Source organism: Podarcis pityusensis (assembly GCF_964106645.2).
Source record: "Podarcis pityusensis genome assembly, chromosome: Z".
Classification (NCBI taxonomy): domain Eukaryota; kingdom Metazoa; phylum Chordata; class Lepidosauria; order Squamata; family Lacertidae; genus Podarcis; species Podarcis pityusensis.
Genome location: NC_138044.1, coordinates 1,547,396 through 1,560,579, shown reverse-complemented (window position 1 = coordinate 1,560,579; position 13,184 = coordinate 1,547,396). Strand labels below are relative to the sequence as shown.

Genomic DNA, 13,184 nt, shown 5'->3' with positions numbered 1-13,184 from the left:
TTTAATAAAAAGGAAGCATACATGTGTGAACACACATTGCAGTAAACTGGCAGCATTAGAAATTTGCTAGGTGCATTTTGCACCTGGCTATCAGCCACTTGCAACCAAATGAAGATGCCTGGATGCCAGGATAGTGCCCAATGTCTCCACTATCCGGAGGTGCATGCCTGGGGATCCTTGGATCTTGTCTGTTTCCACACATTAACAACACATCCTGTAGACTTCTATCCGTGGTATTTTATCTGCACAATCAAAACAAATTTCAGGAACCAAAAATTCCTATCGAATAATACGACTTCCAAACCATTTGGCCCCAAAATAGCAACTAGACCTTCCATTTTGGTGACTATAACCCTGGTTTATGGAGCCATTTGGCACCTGGGTTATGTATCTAATATTGTTCCCATGACTTAAAAGCCATTTCATATTCCTAAGCATCTATATAATCCCGTAATAATAAACACAACAACACTTAACACTTACTTTAGGGGTGGGTAACCTCCAGCCACCTCCAGCCTCCCCATTTAGCCTGCAAGGATGTTTTCCTTAGGTTGTAACCACCTGACATCAGGTGTGACACAGGTAGAGATGGGGCTACAGAAAGCATGACTGAACTCCCTGCACATCAACTGCTGCACAGAGAGTTCAATTCTGCGTAAGCAGTACTCACTCCCTACTTTGACAGTTGGGTGGCACAAACCACCTGGGGTCATTATTATGTCAGATGAGTGGCAGGTGGGTGGTCCGACCTTGCTGTCAAAGTTGGCCTACAAAGGGCAAGATACAGGTCTGGCCCACTGGGCTGAAAGGGAACCCCATTCCTGAGTGACACAGTGAGCTAGTGTGGCACAGTGGCAAGGAGTCCAAGGTACACATATCCCCAGTTCAAACTTCATCTCTGCTATTAATTCAACAGGTGGCCTTAGGCAAGTCACTCTCTCCCCCCAGCCTCAGCCCTCCCATTTGCAATATAAGGAGGGACAGTAATAATACCGGTTTACTTTACACAGTTGCTGCAAGTATTATGATTAGGTAGTGCATGTGAAATGCTCTGAAAATATCAAAGTGTCAGGCAAGTATCATTTAGCAAATGACATTTAGAATGTTTAAAGCACTTTACTGAATTGCAGTAACTCTTACAACAGCCCTTTAAGGTAGACCAGTATTGTTATTCTACACACTGCAAGGGAGAAATGAAGAGGGAGAAGTAGGAGAATGTGCTTTAGCTTAAGGTGTCTTAGGGATTTCACAGCAGAAGGGAAATTTGTACCAGGGCCATGCTAACCTGCTAGATTCCCATCCAGTAGCAGAATAGGTGGAATATACTTTAATATGACATGGGCCCTCAAAATTTGTCAGGTTAGTGCAAAACAATCACTGGAGAACAGAATCCAAAGACAATAATACATAACCTTATGGGAGCAAAATGGTTGCCTCTGCAGTGTGGGAGTAAAGGGACCCCAGGAATGCTGCTTGAGTCAGAACTCTATGGGGTACGGACCCTGAATCTTCTTCCAAGTCTCCCAAGAGCTTGTGTGTGTGAAATGAATTCAGGAGAAATTCAATGGAGGTGGTCTTGGTTACTGGGTAGTATATTGATTTGGGGGGAAACAATTTAAGCCGACTGACTAGAGTTTATTGGGGGTGATGGTTGGGGGGCAATCATAGGGGAATTGATTTGGACATTCATTGCGGCAAATCAACTGAAAAGTGGGAGTACAGTAGTACCTCTGGTTACGAACTTAATTCGTTCCGGAGGTCCGTTCTTAACCTGAAACCGTTCTTAACCTGAGGTATCACTTTAGCTAATGGGGCCTCCCGCCACTGTGCCATTTCTGTTCTCATCCTGGGGCAAAGTCTGTAACCCGAGGTGTTTGTAACCCAAGGTGTCTGTAACCCAACGCACCACTGTAATCCAAAGAGGGGTGCAAATTAGCATAATTTACCTGGGGTGGTCTCGGTGTGAAATTTTGTTGGCTTGCCTTCTGTGGCATTTAAAGTCAATACCTGCATCTATACAAATAAATCAGCATTTTTGCAAATGTGGACCCAAATCTTTAAAGTACATAGTAAGACCAGAGCTACCCATTACACTGGTTCCATTCCAAATATTAACCAGCCTATGAAGGCAAGAGCATGGAGAGCCAACAGTCAGGTCAGTTGGCCTTCTAATCTTTTCTTTGCAAGAACCCTTGCAGAGGCAGCTCAGGATTCAGACAGCTTGGGAGGGGCGGGGGGGGAGGGAGATGTCTGCAGGAAAAGTGCCGCTGCCCATAAGCCTTGCTAAGTACCTTACCAGATGCCCTGCTAAGGCTCAGCAGCATCTCAGGGACTTCTCCTCTGGCCTAAGGAACGGAGTTTGGAAGCAAAGGTTGGCAGGAGCTCTCATTCTCTCTGCATCCCCTTTCTTTCTTTCTTTCTTTCTTTCTTTCTTTCTTTCGTTCGTTCCTTCTTTCTTTCTCTCTCTCTCTCTCTCTCTCCCCCTCCTTCCTCTCCACCACCTCCAGAAAGCCAAGTCTCCAAAGCACAGTTGGTTCTACAGCTGTGTGGAAAAAACGTGTGGGTGCTTTTTTAAAGCATTATTTCTATAAAAAGAATTTAAGTTTTCAAATCTTGCCTAAGGCAACAGGCACACTCACCAAAAATAAAGGTAGAAAAGGGGGAAGAAAGCAACAGCAACGCCCACCTGGTTAATTTTTTTCTTTAAAGTCTAATGATCCATTATTTTTTTTAGTGAGAAAGGAAAGGGAAGGCTTCTACGCACCCAGTGAAGGGCATATTGAGAAGGGTATAAAGGGCCAATAATCAAGTGGAAATGTTTAAACCACATCATTTTTATTACGGAGCGGGGGAATGAGGCACTGTTTCCATTAAAAGATGCAAAGCTCTCCAAAATGCAACCGTGGTTCAGACCACTCAGTGGTAGTATTTTAAGCAAGTGTAAACCCACACCCACCTCTTTCCCTGTCAGCATTTCAGGCATTTAAATGCCCTTATCTGAGCATCCAGGAAGGTCTTTATTTAGCCTCCTCACCAGCAGGGAGAAGCTCTACACACACTAAGCCAGTAGGACACCCAGTGGTTCCAGTGGTGCTGCGGGGAAGGGCGCATAGGAGGGAAACCAACTATGGCATATGGGTAGCAATACAGCCGAGGTTTTAACCCTTTTGGGGTCCATGGGCTCCTTGACCAACTACATGCTTTCTGGGGCACCCCTGCGGGGCTCAGGAACCCCCCTTGCTTACAAAGCTGGCAGCCTCTCACCCTTTGTCGAACACCCTCTCCTCTCCCCTCTCCCTGGGAGTCCTCCGGGCAACTGCTGCTGCTGTCTAGGTCTCTGAGCTGCCCCTTCCCGACCCCAAAGAGCAGCACCATTCGCCTGGGGAGCTTATAGCCAGGGCTGCTGCAACAAACAGCTGCGCAAGCCTTGGGGAGGCAGAGAGGCAAGAGGGCATCAGAGGAGGGAGGGAAGGAAGGAAGGAAGGAAGGAAAGAGGGACAGAGGCCAGGGTTGCCCACCGCTCCCCTGACCATCATTCATTCCCCTGGCCATTCTTTCAAGCTGAACTTTTTGTGTAGTCCTGCCATGTCACCCTGACCAGCAACTTTTTGTTCACAGGAAGGTACCGGTAACTTTTGAGCCCATAGTAGGAAACGGTTTCCAACTTCTAGAAACAAACTTGGAGACAGCAAGAAGCATTTAGGCATCACCTTGCACAGGAAAGGAACACGAGTGTCAAGATTTCTTAACACGGAGTGTCCGGGTACCTCAAATGTTTTTGCTGCCCAGACCATGAGTCATCCTCCCTAGAGACAAAGCAGCGGGGAGTTTTGCAGCCTGCTGAGACATTCATTTGTAAGACACAAACCTGAACCCAGGACTCATTAATCCCACCCTATGAGTAGAAACATTTCTCCTCTTTTCTCAAATACTGCTGCACCAAGAGAACCCATCTGCAAGTCATGGTCTTGCATGTGAAGAAATCGCAACGGTCAGAAAAGCCAAGAAAACTATTGTTATATAATGGAACTGTTTACATGGTGCCTTACAGAGCAGCACAAGCAAAACTAGAGGTTCCTGCCCCATAGACCTTACAATATGAATATACCGTACATATCAACAAAGAGGTCTAGCAAAAAAAGAGGAGGAAAGGAAAAGAGGTAGAAGAAACAGAGATGTGCTGATAAATTGGCTTTGGGCAAACTGAGGTCAGGATTGGGCACAGACCAGAGGGGCACAGAATCAACAACAATGAATCTCCTTCAGAATGAAAGCGGGCCAAAGTAGAATGTATAATGTGTTTAGTTGCACAGTGAAGTGGTACATCATCAGGCTTCTCTCACACCTGAGTCCCAATTCTTAAGTGTCGGCTGGTACTGTAAAAGACCACCACCAACTGACTACACAGTGGTTTGTTAAAAAAACAGAGTGGTCTTGGTTGTTGTTTTTTTAAAGAAAATAGAGATACAGAGCAGAGGATGAAATTTAAATGTACGGTCAAGGCCAATTCCATATTTCAACACCTGGCTGGCAAGAAAACCTTTCACATCCCTGAGAGTGGCCAGCCCTTCACACCAGGTGAGTGTGCAGAATGACATTCCCATTAGATGTTCAGCAAAGGAGCGAAAGAGGCCCCACATCTGCTTCTAAAAGAGAATGAAAGTGCAAGACGACAATGGTTAGGATCACGAGCATGCTGAGCATGAAGTACTGCTGTCTTGCTTAAACCTTTGGCACTGGAACTGCAAGTCAAGATAGTCATAACAACCTCAGTATTGCCCCCAGTTGCTGGGGGAACGCAAGTGGGACATAACAAATATTTTATTCACTTATATTTGCTTTCCACCTGCCATAGAACCCAAGGCAGTGGTGGTTCCAAAACTAGTCACTCATTCAGGCATTGATCAGAATCAGATCTGCCTCACGCGTATTTGGATCTTAGATCTCATACCCTGGTTACAGGCTTCTTATAGACATCTGGTTGGTCACTGTGATAGACAGGATACTGGACCAGATGAGACTTTGGTTTATTCAGAAAGGCTCTCCTTATGAACAACCCTTTAGTTCCAATACTCTACAACAGGCTTCCTCAACCTCGGCCCTCCAGATGTTTTTGGCCTACAACTCCCATGATCCCTAGCTAGCCGGACCAGTGATCAGGGATGCTGGGAATTGTAGTCTCAAAACATCTGGAGGGCCGAGGTTGAGGAAGCCTGCTCTACAATAACAAATCCAACTGCAATAATAACATATTGTCCTGTTTACCCCTGACCACAGTTCTCTGCTTCTATTTTTAGACTATAGACCCCTTGAGAGAGCCAGTGTGGTGTAGTGGTTAAGAGCGGTGGACTCGTAATCTGGTGAACCGGGTTTGCTTCCCCGCTCCTCCAGATGCAGCTGCTGGGTGACCTTGGGCTAGTCACACTTCTCTGAAGTCTCTCAGTCCCACTGACCTCACAGAGTGTTTGTTGTGGGGGAGGAAGGGAAGGAGAAAGTTAGCCACTTTGAGACTCCTTTGGGTAGCGATAAAGCGGGATATCAAATCCAAACTCTTCTTTTTCTTCTTGAGGCAAGGGCTTATCAAACCTGTAGGAAGCTACCTGGTACCAAGAATCAGATCATTAGTCCACCTAGCTTAGAAAAGTCTATACCAGCCTTTCTCAACCTGGGCCCTCCAGTACGGGTTAGTCTACAACTCCCATCATCCCTAGCTATTGGTCATGCTGGCTGAGGCTGATGGGAATTGTAGTCCAAAACTTCAGGAGAGCACCTGGCTTATTTCCCAGCCTCACAAGAAGCTATCAGGGATTAAACTTGGAACTTTTTTTCACGCAAAGCAAAGCTACAGCCCTTCCACATGAAGTCCCATATACATAGGTTATGCCATATAAATACATGAAACAAGCACTATAATGTGGGTGCCTGCTCTCGTTATTCTTCAAGCCAATACAGGCATCTCCCCCCCACCCCCAACTATAGAATAAAGTTCAGAGAGAACAAGCATCCTGCTTACAAATATTTGTTTTGTTAGGAAGAAGAAGAAGAAAATGCTTGGCAAAGCCCCTCCAGGAGCAGTGATGTGGGAGGGTGGATAAGCCCACACGCAAGATCGGCTACTTAAGAGGGCCATCAGCTGTATAAGGTAAAGGTAAAGGGACCCCTGACCATTAGGTCCAGTCGTGACCGACTCCAGGGTTGTGGCGCTCATCTCGCTTTATTGGCCGAGGGAGCCGGCGTTCAGCTTCTGGGTCATGTGGCTGGCATGACTAAGCCACTTCTGGCGAACCAGAGCAGCGCACGGAAACACCGTTTACCTTCCCGCCAGAGGGGTACCTATTTATCTACTTGCACTTTGATGCGCTTTCGAACTGCTAGGTTGGCAGGAGCAGGGACCGAGCAACGGTGGTTCTCAGAGCTCCAGCCCTGACTATACAACATTTGTATCTCACCTTTCAAGAACAAGTTTATTGGGGGGGGGGTTGGTTTTCTTTTAGATAGACAGCAATTAAACCTATCTTCATTTATGTTTGTCACTACTTGTGTTGCTATATAGTCACATCACATTCCAGTCTATGGATCAAGGAAGGTCTAAGCTTTGTTCGCCTCTACATAGTTCCATCCTTATTTTAGACGTTGTGATATATTGAAATGTTTAGCTGGTTATATACAGTGGACGCGCGGGTTGCAATTTGGCGCTTCTGCGCATGTGCAACCGCCGAAACCCGGAAGTAACCCGTTCCGGTACTTCCGGGTTTCATAACCCAAAAAAAACCCGCAACCTGAAGTGGCTGTAACCCGAGGTATGGCTGTATTGTGAGGTTGAAAACCAGATATCGTCCGCTGTTAAGAGACAGAAACTGGAAACTTTTATCATGGAACTGTATATTTGAAAGGGACCCCAAGGGTCAACTAGTCCAACCTCCTGCAATGCATTACAAATGCTTTTAAAACTACAGTGTCAGACTAGATGAACACTCTTACTTGCAGGCAATGATCAGCTGCAGACAAACACCACTGCTGTAGAGAAAGGTGGAGGGGTTATGCCAATGAAAATGGGTGAAAAGAAGCAAGGACTTCAAAAGGCTCTGGAGGGACATGACCCCTTTGAGTGGGCACAAAAATCATTAGGTACCCAGAACAAATAACATTTCACCTGTTAGCCAGACCTTCACTCTCCAGTCAGAAGAGAATGAGGCACATTTTGATGCCGGCCAGTGAGGGATTCTGTGCAACTTGCAAAATCTACATCAACAGAAGCCATTTCAGTCAAAGATACCAGAGCTGCTAGCTTGTACGCAAGGATCAACTGCAGTGAGGCAGCTGCTATAGACAGCCATCAAACACCATCCTGTATCCATCTCTTATCCTTTCATGCTGGCAAAAAGCCAGGAGGTCCCAATGCTTACAGTAGCCCTTCTGAGGACACACATAGGAACTGGATATCTCACTGCATGGAAAAAGGCCCCGTGGCGTAATTGCTGGAATATTGTTATTTTTCCCTTAAAAAAGGAACACAGGATCCATTTAGAAAGCCTTTGCATATCTTTTCTTTTTTTAAAAAAAGAAAACAATTTCAAGGTGAAGGATGTTCCATCCAAATCATGCAGCTTCACCCATTCTCATCGACATCTCTCCCTTTGTATCCAGCAGGTCCCCAAACCAAAAAACTCCATCTTGTCCTTTGCATCCCTCTTAAAGAGACATGACTCCTACCTTGAAAGTCACCAGGTGGTGTGAGCAGCCATTTCTACAGCACCACAAATTTCTAAAGATTCACACACACACACACACACACACACAACAGCAACACCCCCCCCCCCAAAAAAATCCTGATTGCATTGCCTCTTTTTAAGCTCTTGGCAATTGCCCTGATTTCGCAGGAGGAAACATTTTTTAAAAATCAATTTCCAAACCAGATATTTTTTCTCAGTTTGTTCCATTGCACTCAGCCCTGCCAATGTCCCAAACGCTAATCAGAAAACATGCCTGAAAACTCTGTGGAAGGCCACTGCAGTGCACACAGTTTCAGATCTTGACAGAACAGTTCAATGTTCAAATCCAAAGTTCAATGCCTCTTAGCTGAACTCACTCCAAGTCCTGTTGTGACGATAAGATGGGAGAACAGCCCACACACATATGCACAACACTATGTATATCACTCTGTGCTCCATGCTGGAGAAAGCATATGCAGGGATAGCCAGCATGGTACCCTCCAGATGTTCTGAACTATAACTCCCAACTAACATGGATTAAGCTACAAAATGATGGGACTTGCAGTTTAGAACAGCTGTGGCCAGGCACCATGCTGGCTACACTACGCAATCTAAGTAATAATGACTATTCCATCCAAATCCACTCCTAAAGCACACTGAATGCCCTTCAGCTGTCCCCTCTTGCTAACGATATAATCCTAAGCACACTTACTTGAATGCAAACGCTGTTACAAACAGTGACACTTACTTCCCAGTAAAGACGGTTGTCCGCCCCTTGCTCAGTTTGTTGGGTATGCTTATAATGTACACTTAGGGGTTAATTTTGAGCGGGACTTTCCCCTGGAACCTATTTTCCTCGGCCCACTCCAGGCCTGAGGAATACGTGATGAAATTCAGTGCGTCTGAACATAACGGGGTGGGGTGGGGTGGGGGGTGTAGCTCACTGGAAGAGCATCTGCTCTGCATGCAGAATGTCTCAGGTGCAATCCCTGAAGTCTCTGTATGAGGCTGGGAGTGTTTCCTGTCTGAAACTCTGGAGTATAACCAATACTGAGCTATATGGATCAAGGTGGAGTGTAAGGTGTCAATCCTGTATTCCTATACACACAAAGTACATTTTCCTCCTAAGTGAACGACCACAAACCCATCTAGACTTCTGAGATTATGGGGCAGTGCTTCCAGGTCAGAGGAGGCAATTTCAAGGCAGGTTTCCGAAATTTCCAAGTGTTTTAAAGAATGCAATAATTAGGTTTTGGAAAATTAAGCAAGCACCAGGGGATTGGTATTTTTATTTATTTACATATATGTTATATAACACAGATAAAGACTTACAGAAAGGATAGTATTTTAACGAACCTTTTCAAAATGAATGAAATTTAATTATTATCAATGAAATCAATAGTTTTCATCTATTGAAGAAAACAAACGTAAATTGTCTTCTCTGGAGTAGCAGTAATGTGTGTTAATTTAAAAGAGAACTTGCATAAATTACCATATTGTTGATATCTAATAAGATAATGAACATTTTTTAAAAAAAACATAAAACAAATAGGTTTGTTTGGAATGAGATTTAGTAGCAACAGAACATCTGCATGTGTGGTGGTCTTGCCCCAACATTTAAGTATTTTGCTATCCAGAGGATGGTCACATGAAATTAATGCTGGGATCAAAAACAGTGCCTATAAATACCAATTGTTCAAGCATACCCAAAATATATTGAGTCATGATTTCTTGCTGATGGACAGTCCCTAACTTGGTTATAGCACAGAACTGTAAACATCCCAAAATTCCATTGAACCAAGATTGAGCAAATAAGATCTGGCAGTCAGCACAACTGAAAATGCAGTCCTTGCGCTAGCTGTCCTGCACACACCTTTGCACCAGCCATTCGTGGCCTAGAATGTTTTGCAAAGCTTCACTTCTGGGTTAGCCAGAGGACATTTTTACATACCAACTGACAACTGACATAAGCTTACTAGACATCAGGCCATGTAATGATAAAACTACAGCATTAACGAATTTCACTGACCCGAATAGTCACTAACAAAGATATTAACAGAATCAGAAACACCAGAGCAGGGGTAGGCAACCTAGGGGCCGGATCCAGCCCAATCGCCTTCTAAATTTGGCCCACGGACGGTCCGGGAATCAGCGTGTTTTTACATGAGTAGAAGGTGTGCTTTTATTTCAAACGCATCTCTGGGTTATTCGCGGGACATAGGAATGCATTCATTTTTTTGTTCAAAATATAGGCTGGTCCCCCTACATGGTCTGAGGGACGGTGGACCGGCCCCCTGCTGAAAAAGGTTGCTGACCCCTGCACTAGAGGTTAGCATGGTCACCAGTTAGATGGCAAATGTAAATGGAGTTTTGGTTTTGCGGGCAGGTGAGAGCCAGTGGAGGGAGGGGAGCGACAGCAGGCAGAAACGCTGTATATCAGGAGGTTAGTAGAAAAATTCATGTGCTTTCTGTTCTATTTAAACATACCATCTTCTACAGATGTTGCTCCTCCTGCCTTTCCACATTCCTCCCCAACATCAAATCTGGGGTTTAATCATTAATAATCAGGAGACAGTAAGTTCAGAGAGAGAGAGAGAGAGAGAATAAGGGCAAGGGGGAAGAGAAGCAAAAGCAAAGCATGAACATTTGCAATTAAGAACTGCATACAGAACCGATGCTCAGGCAGAGCACGGAGTGTTCAGAAGCCACCAGGAAGTGCAGTTGCTTCATTTTTGGAAAAATCAGGTCAGCCTGAGAGACAATCTGATGCGCCATGCCAGCTGCATGAAGGCTGAATTTCGATGGCTACGGATAAGAGAGGAAGCAAGGTCAAGCAAAGGAATGCACCTGCTTAAACATTAAGCGTGCACACACTCATTCTTGCTCTCTTTAAAATTAAAACTCCTCAAAAAACCAAGCACCTGAGGAAAATCAGGGCCCCATCTCTCATTTGTTACTACCACTGGTAATAACAGTGTGGCACATTCATCACCACACTAAAGGAAAGCACATCTAACCCCAGTTGTGTACAAGGAATTGGACAGTTCACTTTCACCACAGCTGACAGCTGTCAATACTTCACAAAGTCAGCACCAACCTCGTCTCTAGAACAGACATTAAGACAACCATTCTAGCAGTGAACTGTCCTACAAAACTCTTTCAAGCCATGAGATTCTCCTTAGCAGACAATGTCCACACCACAAGCAGAACAGACAATAGCCAAAACGTTTTTTACAGAAAACCCCCCCAAAACTGAAGCAATATAGGAATGACTAGAAGTTATAATGCTGGATGTAAACTTGCAAGTCATACTGGAATCTTCCTCATGCTGGATGCTGGGAACCCGTGTTAAGAAAAATAAATAAGGAAACCAGGGTTAAGAAAAATAAATAAGAGAAACACATAGCAGTTATCTTCGAGTTTGTGTCCAAACGAAAAAAGAACGAAAAAGCAGCACACATGATATGCTTCTATCACTCTTACAGGACATTGGTTCTGAGGAAGAGTCCTGTGTTACTTAGAAAGTTTACACACATCATCACGCCAGTGAAATTCATTCAGAATCCATCCCCAGTTCCACATTCACAACAGCTTAAAATGATTACATGATATGAAAAGGAAGCAATATTCAAAGATTATTAGCATCCCCAGTTGAGCTGTAAACATGGATTCAAAAGACAGGTGGGGAATCCAGCCTTTTGCTACCCTCACTGTAAATCCAACAAGGTGGGGTTAAGGAGTAAACAATCTATTACTTGTGTACGTGCCGGTGGGCTTCCTGTCTTTCTCATGGCACACTATGAATCAGAGAACCCAGGAGCAACCAATTCCATCCAAAACATTGGTTGGTATATCCCAAAATTGCTGCCCAGTGCCTCTTACCTTCCTCACATCACTGTTGCCCCTGAGCTTCACACTCACCCTCCCATCAGCAGACCTTCGCTAGATACCTGAAAGTCTCCACCCAGTTCTGCATTATCTCAGGGTACACTCCCAGAACCCTATTCCCCAAAGCCACCACTGCCAGCCTTGCTTTTACCCGCCCAGTTGAATCTCTCTCCTTTCCTGCACCCAAACTGCACCAGGTACCCCTTAATCTGTGGAGCACCCCCTGCTCTCTCACACTAGTGTCCACTAGCTTATATGGTCAGCTGTCCAACACTCAGTGGCCCCTTCAAAGTCTGAAACTTAAGCTTCCCTACCTGACATCCATGGGCGCTGATTACAGTACTCCCTTCTCTACAACACTTCTCTACAACCCAGCGGGAAAACCCACTGCAAAAACACCACCCTCGCCGGACGTATTCCTGCTATTGCTCCAAGGCGGCACCCAGGATCCCGCAACCCCGCTCCCACCTCGCAGCCGCGCTAAACCCCGACCAGACCCCGTCATAGCTGTCAACGTTTCCCTTTTTAAAAAGGAAATTCCCTTATTCCGAATAGGATTCCTCGGAAGAAAAGGGAAAAGTTGACAGCTATGGACCCCGTGCACGCAGATACCACCTCCTCCTAAGATCCAACCCGCATCCCCCAGGGCTTGTTCTTGACCCCAGAGCCCCTTTATTGCGGCGGGTGCAGCTGCTCCTCTTCCAGCCTCCACAACTCCCCTTCTCCCACCACACCTTGCTGTCCCACGCACCATTATGACCCTGCTACAGCAGCAGCCTCTCTTCCCACGGACCCCTACCATCACCATCAAGGGGGAGCCCCCTCCCACTGCTTCGCACAGCAGGATCCTATGCAAATTTACTTGGAAGCGAACCCGCACAGCGTCCAGTGCGGGGGGGGGGGGCGCACTCGCTAGAAGGGTGCATGTGTCAGGATCGGAGATTCGGAGCTCTCAGCGGGGACGCCTGTGCTGCCGGGGCCATATGGCCCTCCTTCCCCAGCTGCACCCCCTCGACGCCCCCCTCCCCAGCCCCCCGAAGGATGGAGCCCCATTTTCCCCTCGATTTCCACTGCACCGCCCCTTTTCCATCTTGCACGTTGCACCCCCCCGCCGCCGCCTCCAGACCCTTTGCATGCTCCGCGCTGCATCCCCCCACCACGTTATCCCCAGGGTGGGGGGGGGTCCTTACCCGCCTCCACACAGTCCCCCCGGCCCGGCTCGGTCCGGCTCTTGCAAGCTCCGCAGCAGGCAGCGTTCGGGGGCTCCAGGGCCACGTGACAGCGCCCAGCGCCCCCATAGGCTGGGCCCGGACCAGGGCTGCCGGGCAACGGTGAGCCCGCCCTCTTTCCCACCCTCCCTCTTTCCCTGCACCTGAGAGAGGACGAGTGCGCGAGGCAGAGCCGCCTTACGCCGGCAGCGCAGCCCGCCACGCAAGTGGCGTAGCGCGGCGTTCCCCGAGTCCCTGCGCAACAGCGGCACGACCAACGGAATTGGCGTAAGATGCCCGCCGATGTTTTTTTTTTCTACCTGTGACGTCGCTCCCCCCCCCCGCCCCGTTACGCACATTACGCACCCCGGCTCTT

At 46.7% G+C, this 13,184-nt stretch overlaps 1 protein-coding gene across 8 annotated transcripts in view; it reads right to left on the bottom strand.

The window, feature by feature from the left end:
* Positions 1 to 12,897, bottom strand: part of STRBP (spermatid perinuclear RNA binding protein) — a 121,399-nt gene extending 108,502 nt beyond the window's left edge. For 4 of the 8 annotated variants that reach the window (XM_080990896.1, XM_080990892.1, XM_080990893.1 and 1 more), the window contains exon 1: positions 12,791 to 12,896. The gene's annotated coding sequence lies outside the window, so the exon portion shown is untranslated. Of the gene's footprint in view, positions 1 to 12,790 lie in introns of all 8 variants that reach the window. The other 4 variants (XM_080990890.1, XM_080990891.1, XM_080990894.1 and 1 more) reach the window with 2 other exon arrangements.
* Between the last annotated feature and the right edge of the window lie 287 nt (positions 12,898 to 13,184).